Here is a 7799-nt window from a genome sequence, read left to right on the forward strand (position 1 = left end):
TGTTCCTAGTTAAGGAATACTCATTAAAATTTCTGCTTCATCTCCCACTCTTCTTGTAAGTTTCTAAGATCTTCTTTTACTTTAATTCTCTTACAAACATTGTATTTTTGTTCTGATATGCAATCAACATATATTTTGGTTCTAAAAATAAAATTTCAATGACATTTGAATAAATTTTCTAAAATGTGTTTTAAAAATAAGAACTTATTTAAAGCTAATTTGTCTTTTTTTATATTTATATTTTTTGTTTAAAGCAAAACATAAACGGAAATAGTTTTGTTTTTAGTGGGAAAACTAAGAATGATTAGCAATTCAGAGCAGCAAACAAAGCAATTCAGTTTTAGATCATTATTCATAAGACTACAATTGTTGTTGTTCTTCTAGAACATATTACATAATATCAGCGTATAATTGGGAACTAAAGAAGCTTCAATATTATTAATACAAATTTTCTGAAGAAATATTTGTTTCGAAAAAATATTCAAATAATGTATTTCTAATTATTTTCTCTTTTTTTAATGCTATATTGCTTTTATCACAAAAAATAAATATATATTCAGTTTTTGTGTTAAAATTAAGCAAGATTACACTAGTAGCAATTTATTTTTTATTATTGTCATTCAAAAACTTGCATTCATTGGTTGCATATTTTAGTTTTATCAGTACAGATACTAAATACAAAACAATTATTTTAATTAAGATACCAAAAACTCCTCTTAATAATTTGAAAATGTTGGAATTTGAGAAGAAAGAAGTTTGAGAATTTAAAGTTAATTTTTCTAATTTGATCTTATATTTTACGTTGCAAATAATAGACATAAATTGTATTATTTAAAGTAAAAGCTTCACACAGCTATACTCGTAGCAATTTAGTTTGATACATTATCATACACAAGCCTGCTTTGTTTCTATGTTTTAATTTTTAAAAATTGACACCTTTGCAGTTTGAATCTGAAAATAGCTTTTATATTATTTTCACTGAACATTCACTGTAAAAATTCTTTTGTCAATTGAACACGCAGATACCTTCAATGTCATTTAAAATGGCAAAAAATAATCTTAAAGATTCTTTTTTGTTTCAGCTTGAACTTATGTTGAAAAAATAAAGCTATTCTTTGAAGTTCTTCAGTGATATAAAATTATAATTCTCAGTGAGAAGTAATCTCTTTTTATAACAGTTGCAAATTCTTAATGGTAATTTTGAAACTAATCCAAAAGACTAGGAAATTCCTGGATCAAGCATTGCGACAAACTAGCCTTCTGGGATGACTTTTTGGTGGAACTTAATTATCGTTTCAGGTAGTGGAAAACCACGAACACCTCCCACGATTAGCCTGTCGGCGAGGACATTTTATATTTGTTTTAAGTTCTTAACTGCTATTCATAATTAAACTGGTGCAAATTGTCAATATGAAGAAAAGCTGAAGTTTTTAGAATATAAAAAACATTGTGATCAATTTTTTAAATGTTTAAGAAAATACTCAAATACTGCATTGTTGAGGTTAAAAAAACAGTAGATAGATAGATAAATAGATAGATATTCTTTCTGTATAAGGGTGATATCATTCAAATTTTTTGCATTTATTATGAAAAATTGAAAAATGAGTAAAGAAATTGAACTACTATTTACAAAATGTACATCTTCATTTTCAAAAGACAAGTGTGCACTTAGTCCAAACACAGCATATAGCTATTATTCATGTCATGTGATTTATAATATTTATACTCCTTTGTTAGACTTGACACCACAAGAAGTAATCATAAGACCGGATGACGATGTATTAAAATCTCAAAATATTTATTAAATTGAATGGGCTTCATAAAGGCATTTTACTGCGCAGTATGAACTAAATTTATAAATAAAGATTACATTTCTAACTAATTAAAGATAATATATACGCAAAGTGCTTCCTTTATTATGTGAAAGATATGAAAAGAGATTGTGAACAGTTCTCATCTGTTAGAAAGGCTAGTCTGCAATTAAGATATAATTTTTTTAGGTTTAGTTTTAAGATCCCTTTAGATTTACTTAGTTATTATTTTAGATGTTACATTCATATTAAAATTAAAGCTTTATTTTGAAGTTATGACCCTCAGTGTGTGACTTCATTACCAAAGAGCATCAAAAAACGTACTTACAGTCATACATACGTCTACTCTTCTTCATTAACTTAGCCCACTACAGCGTAAAGCTGTAACTCATTTATGACAGACTGCAGCTTATTTATGACAGATTAACGACAACTTCCATATCATTTTTCCTACATAATAAACTTCCATGGCAAATCTTAACAAAACATCTTCTTACCACATGTGTCACTAGCACCACCTTCACTGAGAAAAAAAGTATGGTCAAAATTACCAGAATATGAAACTTACCATGTTTCTAGCTCTATAGGAACGCTAAAAAGCTAATTAATTTTCACCGAAGAGCTTCGGCAATTATTATGGTAAATATAACAATAAAATATGGTTTCTTAAATGTGATACAGTTTGGTAAATGTGTTAATTTCATCGAGATATATAAATATTAAACATTTATCTCCCTAAACCTTGTATTGCTTGTATCAATATTTTTTGTTTCATAAAAAATTTTAATAATTTTTAAATGGCACATTTTAATTTTTGAGTCATAAGTAATATTTCTCGAATTATTTTTTTTCTCGCCTTTTTTATTTCACCTCAATAGATATATTATTATAAAGTTTACCCTTGTTTTATATTAACGGTGTAGACAACTGGTCTAACTAGTAGTTCCTCCAGCTGTTTACAACTAACAAACATAAATCACTATTTTTTTATGAGAAAAAGCTTTCCACTACAATAAACCTTCAAAAGGACGAAATGGCGCAACATAATGTTTGAATGAACTTTTCCACAAAAGTAAACTCTTTTTGGAAAGTTAATAGGTCACTTATTGAGGTTAAAGTAATTGATGTGGAAGATTTCTCCCTCATTACCTCCAGAAATGGTGCAGGTGATATTAGACAGAATTTCTTCTAGCTTTCATTTATAGTTTTAATTTATATTTGTACTAAATATCTGAATTATACACAGAGAGTTAATTATTTTTGATTACTACTGAAGCATTAAATTATTGTGTTGCATTTTTTTGAAATTTTCAGATTTTTAGAGCAATTTATTATTCTACATACCTCTCAATAAAACAACCGAAATTGTAATAATTAACTAATACAATTAGGCACTTATATAGGTATAGCACATAATAAGATCAAGATATAGCATTTAAAATAGGTATCGCAGTATACCGTAAAAAGTTCCATATCAATTTAAAAAAAGTACTGTCACTCAGAGTGTCGGTACTTTTTACCGTAAAATCCATTTTCATCGGAACATGTCATGGAATAAAAATCTAATGTATCGTAATTTTTACAGTAATAATTATCGTAAAATAACTGAATCCCCTCTAATAAAAGAAATATTATTGCAAAAATCACTGTATAATATTTTACGGTAAAAATAGATTCAAAGGTAAAATTGATTTTACGGTAAAATTGACTTCATGGTAGAATGGATTTTACAGATGATGCACTCAAAGTGTCTGAAGTTTTTACCATAGTTTGAACCTGAGTTTTTTACAGTGTAGGTGGCAAATAAAAAAAACAAGTTTTCTTTTTGTTGTTCAGAGCCATATATTTTTGCATTTTAATTCCAAAATAGGGTAATTAATAGTGATTTTAAAAGACTAAGTCGTAGCATTGCTACACGAGGTGCAGAGGTTGGGGAAAAAATTGATAATAATTATACGGAATAAATTTTACGTACTAAAATACATTTTACGTACTAAATGTAAGAATTAGTCTAAATGATTTGAAATCCATTGCTTAATTCTGCTAGTTAATCTGGAGAAAAGATAATTTAAGTCACGAATTCAATCACAAATGCCCGCACTTTCTATGTAATACTTTTTAAGAATGCACTTTCCGTTAATAAACATAATTTGGTCTAAACTTCTAACAATAGAAAAAGTGTACATTTAGAAATGTGGTCCTCGCTGTCTAATCAGTAGAACTGTAAAACCAATAATCATTTTTTTCATTTTACGTTTTTTTTTACTGTATTCCTTGATTCTTATTTCAAAATTCTATTGCTTGATCCTTATTGCAATTTTAATCATTTTATAAACTGGCTTTCCTAAAAATGGTTTCATGATAAAATAATTGTTAATAATTATATATATTTTTTAAAATATTAAGGAATAAATAATTGCAAGCAGTAAAGATTTTAAAAAAGTTTACATTGTTGAAAAATATAATTTTGAAAGTTGAATCCCAAAAGGTTAACGAAATCAGTTATATATTTGTAAAGAAATTAAAATTAAAAGCATGAAAAGAGTTAAAACTAAACAAAAAACATATAACTAAACAGAAAATATTTATTTCTTGCAATATGCGTACTTTAAAAACAACTCGTTTGGTTTCATAACAAGCTCAATTGATTTTTCTTTGTAACAAATTTATTTTTTTCGCTACTCATTATTCTTTTTATTTACTTATTATTTATATTTTTTAACGGCAGGCACAGAACTTAACGAGACAAAGCTTATGCCAGAGTTGTTGCTCATTTTGCGTTTCCTGGTGAGCAACTTGCTACCAAAGTCGTGTAATCGGAAGCGAGCACTGCCACAAATACAGTTGATAGTGTGTGCCACATTCACATATCATTCGCAACAGAGGACAACACATAGAGAAAAACATGCATTCCCTGAGCGGGAAGCGAACCCGCAGCCATTGGGCTTACTAAACGCACTTGCAGATGTAGATTTTTCTACAATCATTAATTCATTGGAAATGCTTTACCATTTATAAAATAAAGCAAGCTCAATCTGACTGAAAACAGTTTTTTTTTCTTTATTCTAAGTTCTGTGGGTTTTACATTTTTACTTTTAGTAAACCTCAATTTCAAATGCATTTTTGTCTACAATCACTAATACGTTAGAAATATTTTACCTTATTTAAAATAAAATAGATTTTGATAAATTACCAACTTCCTGTAAAATTAAAAAAATAAACACCGAATCCGATAAAACTATCATTTTATTTAAACATTGTATTGATAAAGTTAAGAATTGATTAAAAAAGCAAAAAGTGAAATGATGTTCATAATATTAACTTCAAAGCAAAAACATGCAGTTTAACCGTAAAATTCATTTTTATCGAAATATTTTACGGAACAAAGGAAAATCCGATATACCATAATTTTCACAGTAATAATTACCATGAAATCCCTGAATCACTCTAATTAAAAAAATATTACTGTTATAATAACAAAATAATATTTACGGTAAAAATGGATTTTACGGATGATACACCCAAGTCCCGGTGCGTTATACTGCAATTTGATCCACACTTTTTTTATTGTGTATTATTATTATTTAAATTTTTCACTTTCGCATCTCTTACCTTACAGCCACAAATAAGCATAAATTAATTTTTATTGAATTTCTTTCAACAATTTTTATTGACTAAATTAAGTAATAAAGAAATCTATTAAAAGAAAACATGTATTAGAAGAAAAACTGGGAATCACTGTCACAACCAGCAGCTCTGAAGCAATAAACCATTACTCGAAAAGCCATTTTAATCTCTTTAATCATGTCCTAACGTATTCTTAGCTATCGTGGCAGCGAGTAAACAAAATAACGGAGCTTTTCAACCTTAATGTAATCTGACTGAAGCATGCATTTCTCACTTATTAAACCAGCGAAAGGGGATGATTGGACTAGAGCTTACTTCTGCGCATGCGGGGATTTTCTGTTAATGCCCAAGAGCTGTCTTTAAAGGCACTGTTCACCTGTCAAATGCAGTTTCGTCATCTATAGTTGGTTTAGCTTTCTGTCTTTTATAAAGATCTTTCTTGGAAGCAGGTAAGACTGCTTTTGTTATGTTTAACAAATACACAAAATGGTTGAAAAACAACATGAAAATTGAATATCAGATTTATAAATTTAATATCCACAATTCAAGTATTTTAAGCATGTCACCTTTAAAAATATTAAGTGCATACCTTGTTTAAAAGGAGAAAATGATAAGATCCAATTATATTTTGCACTTATTTTTCAAGAAAAGGTTATTATTAAGAAAAGATTATTTTAAAATAAAATTTCGTGATCTGTAACTCATAATAATAAAAACTTAATTTATCATGCCACTTCGAATAAAAACCATTCTAAATATTACTTTATGAAAATACTGATTTTAAAATGCTAGCTAAATTCAATCCTAGATCTAAATAAGGTAAATTTTGAAAAATTGATGTATATTGAACCATACATGCAGCATTTTAGATATAACCGAGCATTTAGAAAAAATCATAAATTACTGTAGTTGTAAATCCTAGTATATATCATAAAATGAAACAATTAATGACTTTGTCACTGAGAACTATTCAAAGAGTTTCCACTCTAATGTTAGATCATGTTCAAAAGCAACTTTCTTCATAATTTCGTGAAATGGAAACGATTTCCGACCAAACGTATGCAGCGCTGCACGTTGGCAATAACCCAAACTACTTGTTATCGATTTATTTATTTCATAAAGGAAGAGACATCAAAGTAATTTTATGTAACTAAAGTATTTATTATATAAAAAAAACATCTAAAATTAAATTTTACAAGGGTAAAATTATATTTTCTAAAAACTGATGAAAACGAAATTTATTTTTGAAGAAAATATTGCAGTGGGAAGATTATAAGACAAAATTGCTTGATATATAAAAATCTCAATTATGAATTTTTTGACGCATTGTTTTTTTTTAATTTCTTTATTGCATGACAGAATTCACGTAATGCTATCTTCATTAAATAATTCTTATTGATATAAAGAAGGAATCTCTTAACTTTAGAATCCTAATTATAATCATTGATAGAATATATACAGAAATAAACAAAAATATAACAATGTCTCTGACAGTAGAGGGCTTATAGTGACACAAACAATAAACTGTAGAGTGCCAACTCATCTTATACCCAGCACAAACTAACCTTTTTATTTTAGAGTTAATAGAGGGCTCTGCTGTGATTCGGGCAAAAAGAATTTTTCAAAAGAGAGCTGCTGTGACGTTGACGTCCCGATGGAATGTATTAAAGTGCGTTACGTTTATGGACAGTAACGTTAGAAACAAGAATCTTAAGACTTTTTTTCAATCTAAAAAATTATGACGTCTTCGAAACAATTTCTACGCAAATGAAGAAAAAAAAATTTTTTTTTACTTTCTCTCCTCTGATAAGTTTTCTGAATATTATATCATTCAGCTATAAAAATTGGAATATTAAAGTATGTGAAACAATTAATTAAAGTTTTACTTGTTAGAAGAAAAGGTACAAAAAATTCGGTAAACTGCCAGTGCTACTGTAAATTAATCTATTTAAATATCGCATAGCGTCCTAAAAAAACTTACTGCTTAAAATTAAAAAGCACAGTATTTTTAAATTTTTATTTGAAAAAAATGCATTTATTTATTTACTTATGTTTTTGAGGAATATGAAAGTTAATTAACATATTTTTTTTAAAAATTTTGAACTGTAAACTATTGTTATACTCAAAATAGGATATTCATCCCTATATCTAAAACATTGTCTGTGATCACATGCAGAAATGGTTATTGTGAAGGAATCAAGACATAACTGATGGTTATTGAAAATTATGTTTTTAAATCTATTTTATAATTTTTATTTGAAGAAATACATATGGGTCATTCTCATGAAAACTGTCATTTTTCAGTTCATAAAATCCCAAAAAAGTAAAGTGAATAAAAAGCTCTGACCGAAAATGGATGAA

General features: G+C 27.5%; 1 protein-coding gene across 1 annotated transcript in view; it reads left to right on the forward strand.

Moving 5' to 3' along the window:
* Positions 1 to 5792: 5792 nt before the first annotated feature.
* The window catches only part of LOC107456509 (protein unc-93 homolog A), a 138491-nt gene continuing 136484 nt past the window's right edge, over positions 5793 to 7799 (forward strand). The window contains exon 1 of the mRNA XM_071181444.1: positions 5793 to 5887. The gene's annotated coding sequence lies outside the window, so the exon portion shown is untranslated. The remainder of the gene's footprint in view (positions 5888 to 7799) is intronic.

The sequence above is a fragment of the Parasteatoda tepidariorum genome, chromosome 5, assembly GCF_043381705.1.
Source record: "Parasteatoda tepidariorum isolate YZ-2023 chromosome 5, CAS_Ptep_4.0, whole genome shotgun sequence".
In the NCBI taxonomy this organism is placed as follows: domain Eukaryota; kingdom Metazoa; phylum Arthropoda; class Arachnida; order Araneae; family Theridiidae; genus Parasteatoda; species Parasteatoda tepidariorum.